This window comes from Anabas testudineus, chromosome 5 (assembly GCF_900324465.2).
Source record: "Anabas testudineus chromosome 5, fAnaTes1.2, whole genome shotgun sequence".
In the NCBI taxonomy this organism is placed as follows: Eukaryota; Metazoa; Chordata; class Actinopteri; order Anabantiformes; family Anabantidae; genus Anabas; species Anabas testudineus.
In genome coordinates, this window is record NC_046614.1 from 4,427,464 (window position 1) to 4,441,812 (window position 14,349).

General features: G+C 38.2%; 1 pseudogene; it reads right to left on the reverse strand.

Annotated features, from left to right (window-relative positions):
• Positions 1-13,863: 13,863 nt before the first annotated feature.
• LOC113155526 lies at positions 13,864-13,987 on the reverse strand (annotated as a pseudogene).
• Positions 13,988-14,349: the final 362 nt, after the last annotated feature.

Below are 14,349 nucleotides of genomic sequence, written 5' to 3' on the forward strand. Positions count from 1 at the left end.
TCAAGACTCAGGAATCCAATTTGTCACGTGACCACACAATGGCAAGAACAAGTTTGGAAACACCTATGCACTTATGCACTTCATATTAACGTGTGTTTATTTGAATTAATCACATGGTTGTAAATGGATTACAAAACATATCTGAGTACAGCATAATGGTCTGATCAAATTTGCATGCTAAGTTTTTTCAGCATGCAAGCTTTTTTTCAGATCAATGGGGCACAGATTTGGTGACTGAGCTGGCCAAACCATCACAAAGAATATTGGACCTTCAGACAAAGACAGTTACATTTAGGGCAATAAGGTCAAGTAGTTAAGGTTAGGAGAAGCTACTGGTCAAGGCAGTAAGCCCGGGAGACATTACAGAAACACTAACTTCTGGAAGAAAGTGGACAACTTCCAGCTGAAGTAAAAAGTCGATCATTTCGTTGGCAGTCTTTGTCTGAAGAGTACAAGTTTGGCAAAAAAAAACTTGAAAGATTTAAAACGATAGAACTTTGCACAGATGATCTATCACACCTCCAACCACACTGTCAGCAAGGTAACAATGTGCATTATTTAGGAGCCATGTTATGTAAAGAAAGAAGAATGTGTGGAATAAAACAGACCATATCTCTACTGCAGTGACTTTGATCTTTTTACCTTTTCTTGTTTTGTTTTTTTTGTTTTTTTTTTTTTACAAGAGTATCACTAAACCGGTTGAGTACCTTTCCTTTAACATTATTTCAGAATATTCCTTAGAAAGGGATATCCTATCTCACAAGAGAGTAACAGTGTGCTCAGTAAACTGTAAATAAAAAAATAAAATGCTAAATACAAATAGGATTTTAAAATTATTGAAAGAAAAGTTAATTAATAATAATTTTGGGTTTGTATTTTGATTCAGGGGTTCACCCACTATTTTGGTCACTATGACCCCAATGAACATCACTACAGTACTGTTTATGCTGCAATACAAACATGTCACAGCTCTTTCTTGTAATAACAACGGTTGTTGGTCATTTTGTATTTTGACACCTTTGATGTGCGTTTTCATTTTGTGGTTTTTACAATTATTTCCATTTCTTAAACATTGTGCTACTCTGTACTGTTTGTAGCACCCCATACAATTAGGAAATGTTCCTGTTCACAGATACACATAGTTAATACTGAATATTCCCAGTACTGCAAGGGAGTTCTTGTATCCTAAATAATTCACCACACACTGTGTCTTGGTTCAAACAGGTAAAAAAACCAAAAAACTTTCACCTGGGAAAGCTTCTGAATTAAGTGCTGCTATCTTGTATCTAAGCACAATAAAGCTTTTGAGCTTGCAAAATGTCGTCTGCTTTTAAAACAGTTCTCCAAACAGGTGTATTTGCGGTAGAATCAGGCATTATCTAACTTTTTCCCCCACCACTCTCTCTGCTGTAGCTCTAAAAAGAGGCAGTTATTCACTTCTTTTTCTAGGTCATATCTGACAAAAGCACCCTCCGAGATATGAGGTATGTGGGACAAAATCTTATCAAACGAGACGGGCCTGTAGCCTGATGCGTATCTCTTAAAAGGTCTCCAGAAAAGTGTCTTACACACTGTAGTCTGCAAGTTAGTTTTTTTTTTTCTTGGAAAAAGAGCAATCTCTGATGTGCTCACGTTAGTTTGCATTCATGAGTGCACTTCTCCCACCTGAAGTGACGTGGTCGTGCTCGGTTTTTAGGGAGAACTCGGACTCGATGAGAATGAGTTTCATATGCCAAGTTGTCTTAAAGAAACAACTAGTGCATTCCTGCAATAACAAAAAAAAAAATAATGCAACAAGTTTCATGAAGACAGTATGTTTATCATGATTGGTTTTACAGTGACACAACAATCCTGCATCATCCAGTCTTCCCACTAGAACATGCAGTAAGTGTAATTTCCCCGCCAGCATGACCAACTAATCAACACCTTCTTCTCACTCATAGCATCATTCATCACTTTGCTTTACCATTGAATAGTTAAAAGGGGCTCCGTTCAATTAAGCTGGATTGCTTGAAAGAATCAATATATACTGCTGATACTGACAGACGATGCAGGGTCAGGAGGTCAAACAGGTACATAACCTCTCTGCATCCCCACCTTAATCAATAAACTTATTCTACTGACACCTGTGAATCTGCTGGTGTTCACAGACTCTAGTCCCCACACCCTGGACTGGTACAAGGGTGTGTGTGTGTGTAACCTCAACCACAGACATTTACATAATCACACAGGCTGTCAGAGCTAAAGAAGTGCAGTGTATCAGCAGGATATCTAAGTGTCTGAGAAGGGGAGTCTCAGTGAAGTTCAGCTTAAAATGTGTCAAAAGCTTAAAGGGATGATACCGAGCAGCCTTGACAGGTCATTCTTACACTGCATCCTTCCTGCCTCAACAGGAGTTCATACTGAAGCTCTGACAATCAATCAGCAGTTTCTTTTTTCTTCCTCGCTACTGAAATGTTTGCTGAATCAGAACTTTCACAGGATACCCGTGCGTTTCACAGTACCACTTCAGATGTGCACAAAACTATGATTTCTTACTCACATACATAGAACTGTTTATATCTGATGGGGAACCATTTAATTTGCATATTAGTATCACAGAGACTCATTTTATTCCTCATGAGGATATGATATGATATTGTCTAAAGCTACAAATGTGCAGACCTATTAGTTCCCTAATTAGCTGCACCATGCAACTTTCAACTGGATTCCAGTAAAAAACTGGACATAGCACAAATACACACACACACGCCCCAAAGCACCCAAACCCCATTTGGCAGATCCATGATAATTTCAGTGTGACTTTGTGGGGAAATTGTCTCAGTGTGCTGTAATTTATTCCCTGAGGAACGTGTATTTATTATGATTTCACCTTGCTTATTTACTAGCCCTATAATAAATACTGTATATTTATGACTCCCTGGATGTTTAAGCGTCGCATAGTGTCACACTGCATCTTGTTAGAGAGCTCAGGCTTTCATAGGCTGTGGAGATTGGAGATGCATTTATAATTTGTAAAGTTGTGAAAAGTGAAAGTTTTAAGGTTATAGGATTATTGGTCACTGCAGCGTTACCCACAGATGACTTAAACACTACAAATCTGGAGTACAGTATCCAATATATACTATAGTGTAGTGTAGAGGACTATACCTTCTGATTACAGAAATGCAGAGTTGTTTTTTCAAGTTTGTAGAAATCATTAACTGTCTCATAAACCTTCTTGTCAATAGATGGATGAGAATCTCATGTTTGTACAGTTCATATGAAGCTACAGATCAGCTTTGCTTAGCATTAAAATGTAACAAAAGTCACAAAGTTTTTTTTTCTTGGTCTTGGACAAATCACATGTAACATGGTAAATACTGTTGCTTCCAGTCCTCATGCTAAGCTTAAATATTTAAAAGATTTCTAAAACCTATAAAGACAAGGAATTTACTTTAATCTGCAAGGTTTGATTGGAATCTTATGTCTGGGTAGCAGCATTACTGCTAATGAGGTTAACAAGGTTAACAGGTTCCTTAAAATGTCTGGTTCTATAATTGTTTTCAGTAAAAAATCAAAAAGGTTTTGGAGGAAAGAACTGGGCAGAGATTGAAATATATTGTTTATTATTTTGAATTTAGTGGATAAGGAGCCTCCTCAGCTACACTAATGACGTCTTAGATTATGTGTAATTCAGGATTTGAATTTTATTACTGTACTAAGATCTTTTTCATGCTTCATATGTCTGGGAAATAAAAAGAAGCAGATGTCATATTACAGGTTGTGTTATTTTCCTAACAGATATTCTGTTTTAAAGATTTACTGTTCCTACGTGCTTTTAGTGTGGGTGTTTGGGAAGTAAAGTCTGCAAACATTTAAATCTTATGTATGTGAAAATACTTGATTTAAGGCGTGTGTGTGTGAGAGAGAGTGAGAAAGAGAGAGAGAGAGAGAGAGAGAGAATTCACATTTTATGGACTGAAACACGTTTGCTCATACTTTGGACATGTCATGATTAATAGTTTTTAATGTCTGGATAGTGACGTACTGTTAGAAAAGTAGTGGTTGGGGTTAGGAATAGTCTTTAGGAAATAGGTGCAAATGCAATAACCCAATGTAATCCTGGGAGACATTCCACTAGGTGGTATAATGCATAAGGAAAGCTAGAAAATGTAAACATGAAAACATGAACTTATGATATATCTATTTGTGTCAGCCAACTTGTGTTACTCAGTGTTTCTTTCTATTAAATACAAGTCATTTTATTTCACTACATGAATTATATGCTCAATTAATTCAGCTTTTGATCCACCATTTTCCCATTATCCTCATATAACCCTTAATTATAGTGAGAGGGATTTAACAAGACCGAGTCCTTTAAAATCTATGTATCTACAAAACCAGTGGTAATTATTACGTAAGAATGTATGAAGGCTGCAAAAGAGTAGAAAACTAGCGATAATCTATAGCTGGAGACAGAATGAAACTTATTGATGTGCTGGAAGGTAAGTGGGCTAAAGAGACATCTCCTACTGTTTACTGTAAGCATCACAGACGTGAATCTGACTCTTCATATTTGCTCCCATCATCTTCTATCCCACTTTTCTGTGATCTCCTGCCATCTGATGAAGCAGAAGAGCCATCAAGACCCAATTAGATCCTCAGCCTGCTAATGACTGCTGTGCTAACCTCGAAAAGATCTGTCTTTTCTCTAAGAGACAGTAAATCCTGCGAACCATGAAATCAAGCACCTCAACAACGAATCTCATTTCTCTCTCACTGTGTAAAAGTTCATTTTATTGGGCGTCTTTTATCTTCAGCTGGACCAAGAACAAAAATCAAGTAATGGATTAATCAATTACAGTCTTAATTAGTGCAGTGAGTGAAGGATGAACTGAATTGTGCATGAACACAGATGATCGTTTTTTTGATGTGTGCTAGTGTGCAGAGTGAACCACACTCCCAACTCCCAAGATTTCATCCAGCTAGTCTGTATGTGGGAGACTGGTGCAACTGCTTTTTGCTTGAGAGTGCACCAGAGAGAAAGAACCAGATGACTGAAAATGGAATTTCTCATTACTGTCTCTCTGATATCTCTGGTTATTTTTCTTGGAGAACACAACCATTGTGTCTGAAGACCTGCTGCGAACAAGAGAGCTCACACTGAGGTTTCAATGCCACCCCTCCTCCTTCCTTCCACCTGCCACCTCAGAACCACAGAGCAGCATATGATATAGAGCAGAACTGTCATCCTCGGCAGCCTGGGTCTCATTACTCAGACTGTATTTATCCATCCACGCTCAGGAAGTCTGCCTTTATCAGGCCTTTTTATCGATGATCACTCGGGTCATTACTAGGGATGGACACTATTTCCTGTGCAGTCATAATTAAGTCACAGCACTGCAGTAATTCATCAGTAAGGTTATACTTTGACAGAAAGCTGCAAATGCCCTTATGGGCGACTTTTCAAAATAGCTGAATTTCAACACCATCTGAGCCTTTTAATCTTTTTTATGATGCCTTGTCAGGCAGTGTTGTGTTAATTGAGTGGTCACACACACTGTTGCAAGATTTGTAAATTCTGGTGTGTGTGTTTAACAAAACGCTCATCCTTCCAGATATATTAAAATCACGTTGTCATCTGGTGGACCCAAGTGATGGCACATCCAAGCCCTGGGGTTTGGATGAGAGTTATGTCAGCGCTAGCAGGTGGGAGAATTACAGTGCATCAGAGCTCAGCATTTTAAAGCTAATTTCAGCATTACTGTCAGATTGATTCCTGCTGCTGCAATGTGGTTTGACTATTTGAAAAAAAAAAAAATGCAGAATATGCATGAGCAGGGAGGTGAAATGTTAGGACACATAGGTTCTTGTTAAAACATGCATCATGGATCAGTGCTTTTATCCGTGTTGTTAATGGATTCTGAAAAAGAAAACATGTGAAACAAGTGACAAAGTCAACAGAGACCATCTTCAAGCTGTGGCATAAGCAAAGTGTCAATGTTGCTGAGAGACAGTAAACTGAAAAGACAGTTAAATCTCTATTCATCCCTTGATGGAGGAGAATAACCTTGTTTTATGGGCTGCGCCACAAAGCAGAAAATTAGTTCCTGAAAAGTCATTAGCAACTTGCTTGTTTTATAGGGTGACGTGCCCTGTTTTGACCGATACTGCATTTCCGTGTCAGATACACAGGACAAAACTGAGGCAAAACACTGTACGCACAGACACTTCCATATAGTAAATGCATCCAGCATCAGTCTGTGGAAGCATTTAATATAAACATTTGGTTAAACACAAATATACAGTTACATTTTTAAAGAAATTCAACAAAATGGAGTTAGCAGCCACTGATTGTTTCAATTATTCCTTATTTTGTCCTTTTGCTCATCTGCTTCCTGCTAGTTCCAGATCTAGCCACCAGGTGTCCTGATCTCCCTCTCTTCCCTTTCCATTAGTGGTATTCGGACGATTAATTGAGCCAGCGTTTGAAATTAATTAACTAATTAATTTGAATTAGCTGATATCTGCTCTCATGCTGGCTTTTTAATAAAAAAACGTCTGCAGATGCACCTTTGACTCACAGTGACAGCATTACACGCATACATACAGTACACCTGTAAATTAGCATGTGTGCATGTAAAAACACAAGTCAAATCCAAAATGAGCTTAAAGGATGATAGTCACAAATTCAGTTTCTGGCAGCAACATGTGGGTGACGAGAAGCTAGAAGAAAAACGCATAACGTTAGAATTGGAATAGGACTGGGATCTTATTACCCCTCTTACCCCTAGTTGCCCCCGGTGAGTCAGGTCAGCTGCATAGCAGCTCTGCCATCAGTGTGTGAATGTGTGTGTGAATGGGTGAATGAGACGCAATGTAAAGGGCTTTGAGTACCAGCTAGGTAGAAAAGCGCTATATAAGTGCCAGACCATTTACCATTTACTATTTATTCATAAGACTTGGTTATGTCACCAAAAAACCTGACCCCTTCTTCTGCTGCCTTCCTCTAGCCACTGTGTTGGTCCTTTTCAAGTGTTCTTAATTCTCCATCGTAGTGTTACTTATCACAGTTACACAATCAAGTTATCCAACAGTATGTATGTTTTTAGGCTTTAAGTCTATTTTCCTACATTTATTGCACATGATTGTGTATTAGACCCCAAACACTTCCAAAACAATGTAACTTAAACTTTGTTGACAGTGGTGACCATCTTTAATTCTCTAAAAGAAAGCGAATAAAGGTCTTTCTAAAAATAACCAAATATTTAATTTAATACCATTTTGCTTTGATATTGCTAAAATCTGATTGTTGTGAAGCTGTCACAGAGGCCTGATGATTTTGAAATATTCTATATGTCAGGATCTCTTTTAGCTCTTTTGACAAAACAGGAAAATATTAAGTCAATGAAGACATGGCACCTTCAGAAGTCTATGCCTCTGGGCAGAAACAGACATTGTTGAATAGTGCAGGAAAACAAGCATGAAAAGCTGCTCTGACATTCACTGCATAAATTGAACATATATCTTATATAAAAAAACAAGATATGATATGTTTTTCTTCCTCAAGACTCTGTGTCTCTGTGCATCAGAAAATATGGTAAATATTTCCAATGCTTTGGGAACTGAAGCTGACAGGAAATGCCCACTCACTAACCGGACAATTACCTGTTGTGTTCACGCATTGGCTCATCAGACATTACTTGGGTATTGTATAGAGAGCTGGTAAAATAACTTCTATTTAATGTTTGGGCTGACTGACTCGGACATTTGTGTTACATACTGCTCCTCTAGGTAATGTCTAGAGAAGTTCAGGGCTTCAGTGTGTGTCTGAGAATGGCTTTAATCTCACATTAGGAGAAAGCACAGGTGGGGTAACGACTGAGTGGCTTTGTCATCATGTATTTTCCAAGTGAAAGAGCATTTTGTTTTTAAAAATAAGCTTCCTTCCAGTATAAACATATTTGAGTGGATATGACTACTTGCCAAGCTCTTGTGCTTTCCCAGATCATCGTTCATTAACTGTTAATGAACAGTGGCAGAATGATCATAGATATTACAGACAAACAATTAGACAGGCACTCAAACAGAGGCTGCGCAGGTCAAAGTGCAGAAGATTAATTACCTCTGTCATGTGAAAATGAAAATGGAAGTTTCAAGAGTGTGTACACTGCGAAAGGATGTGTTGATGCTGTATAATTTAGCAAGCTCTGTTCAGGCAAAACAGGAGCATGATCTTATGAAGCTTTTTCATATTTACAGTTTGTGACTTTGCTGTTGTATTAATGTACACAAGTAAGTATACAAGTGTTTGCCTCTAAAATACCCTGTTTTAAGTACCATTTACAAGTGTTTACTTCAGTAGAAGTAGTAAGTACACACTTTAAAATTTACATTTTGAATGTTGCCTGGCTAGTTAATGCACTCTACTGTATGCTCACTATGGCTTTGTGTAAGGGCATTATATGCTGACAACAAAAGTGTATGATGAATACACTGGGCCTTGGTTGGTGATACAAATGGTTGACATTTAGTCTTATTTCAATTATACTGTCATCAACATTCTTGCAGCTGTAAAAACACCTATAGTGAGGAAGAAGAAAACCAGACATCTGGAGAGACAGCTCAAGCTTTTAAAGCCATGTTAAGCCAGCAGCTTAAGGCCTGTGTGTAACATTATGGATAATCACCTTAAAACAAGTTACAAATACACTGTAGTGAATAAGTATAAAAACGACTTAGTAATGGCTAAGATCAAACCTTACATGGACTTTTGATCTGAGGACCAGCTGACAAAATAGCTGACTGGAAACCCTTCCACTGTGTGCCACTTCAGTAAATACATAAACAGTTGTAGAATGTAAGGATGGAGGGAGCAGTGCAGTGTTTCAAGGCGTGCCGCCATATCACCCATGAGTGATGCACTGATCTTCATTTTCCTGCTCACTGTAGCACATCTCATCTCATCACGCCTTTTCCAGGTGCAGCCTTTTGAGCGCTTCCCTGGTGTCAGCTGGTCCCGCTGAGCTGCTAGAGGACATGCTAACAAGGATATGTGGAGGATGCAGCGGGGACGTGATAATGTGGGACCAAGATAGACTTGATATCAAGTAAAATATTGCACCAATTGAAGTGTATTTTAAGTAGATTACGTCATATGACAAATTTCATTTTACTGAAAATGTAAAATATTATTTCAATTATTTAGGTCCCCTGCATGAGTCACAGTGGCTCCTCTGCATTCAGTAAAGGAATTTCTTGAACATCTTGTAACTTGTAGAGTCAGACCACTATTACCACAATAAACACCTTGGTCAACTTCTATTGTGTGTTTGGCTGTTGGGAAAATGAAATATTGTTATTGCCTTCAATCAGCTACAGAGCCCTGATTCATCTACTAAGAAAATACTGGTGATGGAGTATTTAACTCTCATTAGCTAACAACCTACTGATTACAGTACAAGGTTGGTATCTATTTTATGACTGTTTACAGAGCAATGCAAGTCCATTGCTCACATATTATGAGCAGCAAACATTTGCCTCTTTACTTAACCAACACATGTGAGCCAAGAGCAGCAATCATTTGAAGTTGTCCTTATGGCTAACGAATTTAAGCCTAACATTAAAGCTCCTGTTTTGCTGTTTTTTAGCTGTTTTGTTTTGTCACTAGCAACTCCTAAGGAAAATAAGAATCTGGCAAATAAAAAAAAAAAAAAAGGTCTAAATTTTAACCAGCTCGTCACTAACTGTATCTCTGAGCTATTCGGTGCTGAGCAGCTATTGAACTGAGGGGCTATCAGATCTTGTTTACTTGAAACATCGGCCTGCTGGAAATGACAGTGATGACTGCAGAGAGACTGGAATTTTGTATTTCCAAAATGGTTGCTAAGGGTTTTCAGATTCATATAGGGCTGAGAGATGTTGCCAATATTTAATTTACATCTGTTTGGCTTCAGCAAAATAAAAATAAAAAATAAAAAATACAACTCAGATTTCATTCTACTAATTGCAAATTTAACTAACTAATTAGGAAGAAGAGCTGCAAATCCATTTAAGTATAGACTGTGCAGGACAATCAGACGTTGCACACAGTGTAAGATTCCTGCCAGTTGCAGCTGTTTTGGTTATATTGGTTACTGCAGCTGCCTCTTGATTTTTGTTGTTTATGAGATGCAATCACTTCAATTAACCCAGAGGGAAATATTGAAAAAATTGAAATCTATAGTTGTCATATTTGGGTTACATACTTTAAGCTGTTACACTGATCAGGTTAAAAAGCTATATTGCAGATTTGTGTTAAAACTACTGAAATGACTGAATAAATTGGAGCATTATGTATATATATTATGTTATCCATTCATTTCACTCACCCCATTAGGGTATGATAACAGTGAGAAACTACTGGCAAAGTCAAGTGCTTGCTGTGTTGAACTGGTTTCTACTGTGGGTTGAAGAGTGCATTATTTTCTGCTTTGTGAGGTTGTTTGTGGGGATGAACTGTTCTTTGCTCAGGCTGAGGTCACATGGGATTGGTTAAAGTCACATGGCTGTCATGTGAGAATTATGACTTATAGTGTGAATTGGTGTGAAGCTTCCTGGGTAGTGACGTTAGGATGGCACTACAACTCGCTAATAGGTGATGTGGCACCATGCTCCATTCACCACTCTTTTCAGGAAAGATCATTCCTCAATCAATCAACATAGATGACCTCCTCTACTCTTCCTTCTCTCTGTCTTCCTGTGTCTCTTGTTCTTAAGATGGAGGTGAACTGCTGAACATTAATGTAAGGCATAGGCCCTGTACATTGGGTGTTTTGTCTCCCCTATACACAGTAATTATTTTATATGCATATTTATGCGGAATGCTGTGGTGCATAATTCAGCATGAACACAATGAACATGATCATGCTTCAAGACATATTTGGCCTAAAAAATATTTAGTAGAAAAACAAACATACACAAGCTTTAGGCTTGTTACACAATAAGAGATCCATTCAGTACAAGAAATCATAGATGGTTTCACAATACTGGTTAAAGTGTGAGACAGTGACAAGAAGTGGTGTATATCTGCAAGAGCTTCTTTTCCAAGGTAGCTTATAATTGGTGTGCTTTGCACTCTTTTCATTTTGCTTTGACTTGTGTCAACCTCCGAACCCTAAAAGTTCTGTGGCACAGCACCACTTTCACTATCCTAACTGACCTGAACACAATCACTGACATGAAGGTAATTGCAGCAGAGATCAGGCAACAACAAGCAGTGAATAGAACACTGCAACAACAGTTCTTTGTTTTGTGGTTTCACAATGAAATGTCTCTTTATACCAGTCGTTCACTTGTAGCACCATCCTCCATTGTGCGGCAGCTGGAAATATGAAAAGGGTGGGCGGGGGAGTGCATCTTGACATTCCCAAGATAAAGATTTTTGTTTGTATCAAGTGAGCCCTGAGAGCAAACACATTTCACAAAATCACAGAGTGATATTTTAATTCTGGGGTTGATGTTTTATCAACATGTTTGTCTAAAGGGGAAGAACATTCCACTCACTCCAACTTCTACTCTGTCTACATTTTTGATATTATTTGTGCATTAAAATAAAACCAGATGTGCTACAAAGGTTTTGACTGTGGAGCGAGCAAGTTCATTTTCACCTCTCCCCAACCTTACCACCAGGCTAACTCAGAGATATGTATATTTTCATGGTACCAGTGAGTAATTGTGTTTACATTCACTTAAGTCAGCAGTTTATCTATTCTGATGGAAACAAAAGTGTCAAAGCAAAACAAACAACTTAGACAATTAACAAATGTATTCTGATAGTATCTTGGCATGAGCCTTAGATAACTGACTTCCTCATATCAAGGCAATGAGGTGCATTAGTTTCATTATTTTTATATTTAGTCTCATTAAACAGTAAGAAGAACTACCTGCTGGCAAACTGGGCACAAGGGCAAACAGGACAATTACATTGCACACCTCCATCTTCTGTACTAAATAATGAAAAAACAAAAAAAACAAAAAAAAATCAGGGTTGAGGCTACATATGAAATGTGAAGGTAAGTGCTTGACCTATTCACACTGCTATGACCTGGATATATGACTTAAATCCCCTTTGGCACTGCTAGAGGTGTGAAGTAACTTAAATAAGTACCTTTATTCATGTACTATCATTAAGTACAATTTTAAAGTACTTACTGGAGTAATTCCATATTTATTTCCATTTTAACTCCACTACAAGTTATAGGGAAACATAGGACTTTTTACTAAGTGCACTATTTGGCACTTTTATTTACTAGGTAATTTGCAGGTGCAACATCTGAATACAAAATGAACTAATAAATGATGATGTATTATTGTGGATGAACCAGCTGTCAGTACATACAGTTCTTATGTCAGCTCCACCTTCACCAGCTGTGATTGTTGTTGTTCCACACCAAACCTCTAAGTAACAGAGAATTAAATTAATTACTCATTGTTTTAAATAAACAGATTACTTTCACTGCTGTGCAGCTCCAACATTAGCTTTTTTTAAGAGATACTACTACTAATAATAATAATACTAAGAGAGTAATTCTGAATGGAAGAAACTCTTTCATATTTTTTATGAAATTCTCTAAATTAAGGTTTTTGAACTTGTTCTCTCCTTGAATCTGTAGATGAATTAAACTTAAGAAGGCCTGAGTACTTAGCAATGCACAATTAACAAATTAAATGGGGATGGGAGCACATTCTTATAGAAGCTGAGCACTCATGTTAAATCCAAGTTTGATCATCATTTGGCCCTAAAGGGGAGTATTAGGCGATGCCATCATAAATCTGTGGTGCCATCATAATAAGCAGTGCCATTTTCTAGCCCTGTCCTAATATAAGAAGCACATCAAATGATTTCATAGACACCATTACAGTACAGTACATTCAGTGACTAAAAATAGCTGTCAGTATTATCTCTGTTCAGCTATAATGACCCTAATGGTGGTGTCTTGCTAATATTACCAAGAATGAAATACACAAATGACAGCCTCTGTGAATGAAGTATCTGTATTACCAACAACAATATCAATATAAAATCTGGTTGAGTGTGCAGCCTACAGGTTCATTAGGTTGTCCTTTTCGCTTTCCCATTTGCACTCCCTTAAACCAGTCAAGGCAAATGGCTGTTCACCCCGAGCCTAGTTCTTCCAGTGGTTTGTTTTATTAAAGTTTTCCTCTCTACTGTTGCCTAGTGCTTGCTGAAGGGGGATCTGTTGGTTTTCTATGTACTATAACTCTATGAGTTTTTTAATCTTACTATGTAAAATTCCTTGAGATGAGATTTGGCAGCATACTGTAAATCCATCCATCCATCCATCCATCCATCCATCTTCTTCTGCTTATCTGGGGTTGGGTCGCGAGGACAGCAGTTTAAGCAGAGATTACCATAAGTGAGAGTAGGGATGTACCCACATCACCATCATCATTTATGAATAGAGTACACATTGGTGTCACCAGGGCCCCACCGTGGAGCCAGGCCCAGGGTTTGGGCACACAGACAAGTGCCTGGTGACTCTGGCTTACAGAACCCAGTCTAAAGGAGCAAAGTGGGCCTACCTTCCTTTACATGAAGGAGCATGATGGGCTAGTTCAATGTGGTTAGGGAGGCAGTCATGGTAGGGTGTCTCGATGACCCAATCCCTACAAAGAATCTGGTTATTGGTGAAACTTTTAACTTTCTACCTTTTATAAAACAACCATTAGTAACAATAACAGTAACATGGGGGGGTCTTGTCCAAGGACACCTTGACAAGTAGCCAGGAGGAACTGGAGGAATCAAACTACTAATCCGGGGGTTCGTAGACAACCCCACTACCAACTGATTTAATAAATTACTGCTGTCCTGCCAAAAATCAGGGGAGAGTGCGAACAGATTCGCCTACAACCATAAATTATGCAGTCGAGATTCCCATTCCCAGAGCCTCACCCTGGGTGAACCACCTTCTTGATCACGGCATCTCCCCTGCCACGTAAGTATAATTATGCAGCTTTTCCAAAAATAACTTAAATAAACCAATCTAATTTTACCTGTAACTTCAGGTCTACAAGGAAGTAGATCTAAAACCTGAATGATGCAACTAATATTTAACAAGCCAATCCTGCTGTGCAGCCATTACACACTTCTTTTTTTCCACAGCAGCACTATCAGCATAACTGCCTTTAGATGCACCTTAAAACTTTTCTAACATTTCTGCACAACCACTCCCAACCCTACGTACTAGGATTGGGAGGGAACCCAGATAATGCCGCAAAACTCAAACATCAGGTTTCCACAGGTGCAGTGTTACGTGAATATTTTCACAAGTTACACATTTTTTCACAAACAGACAAGACAGTTCA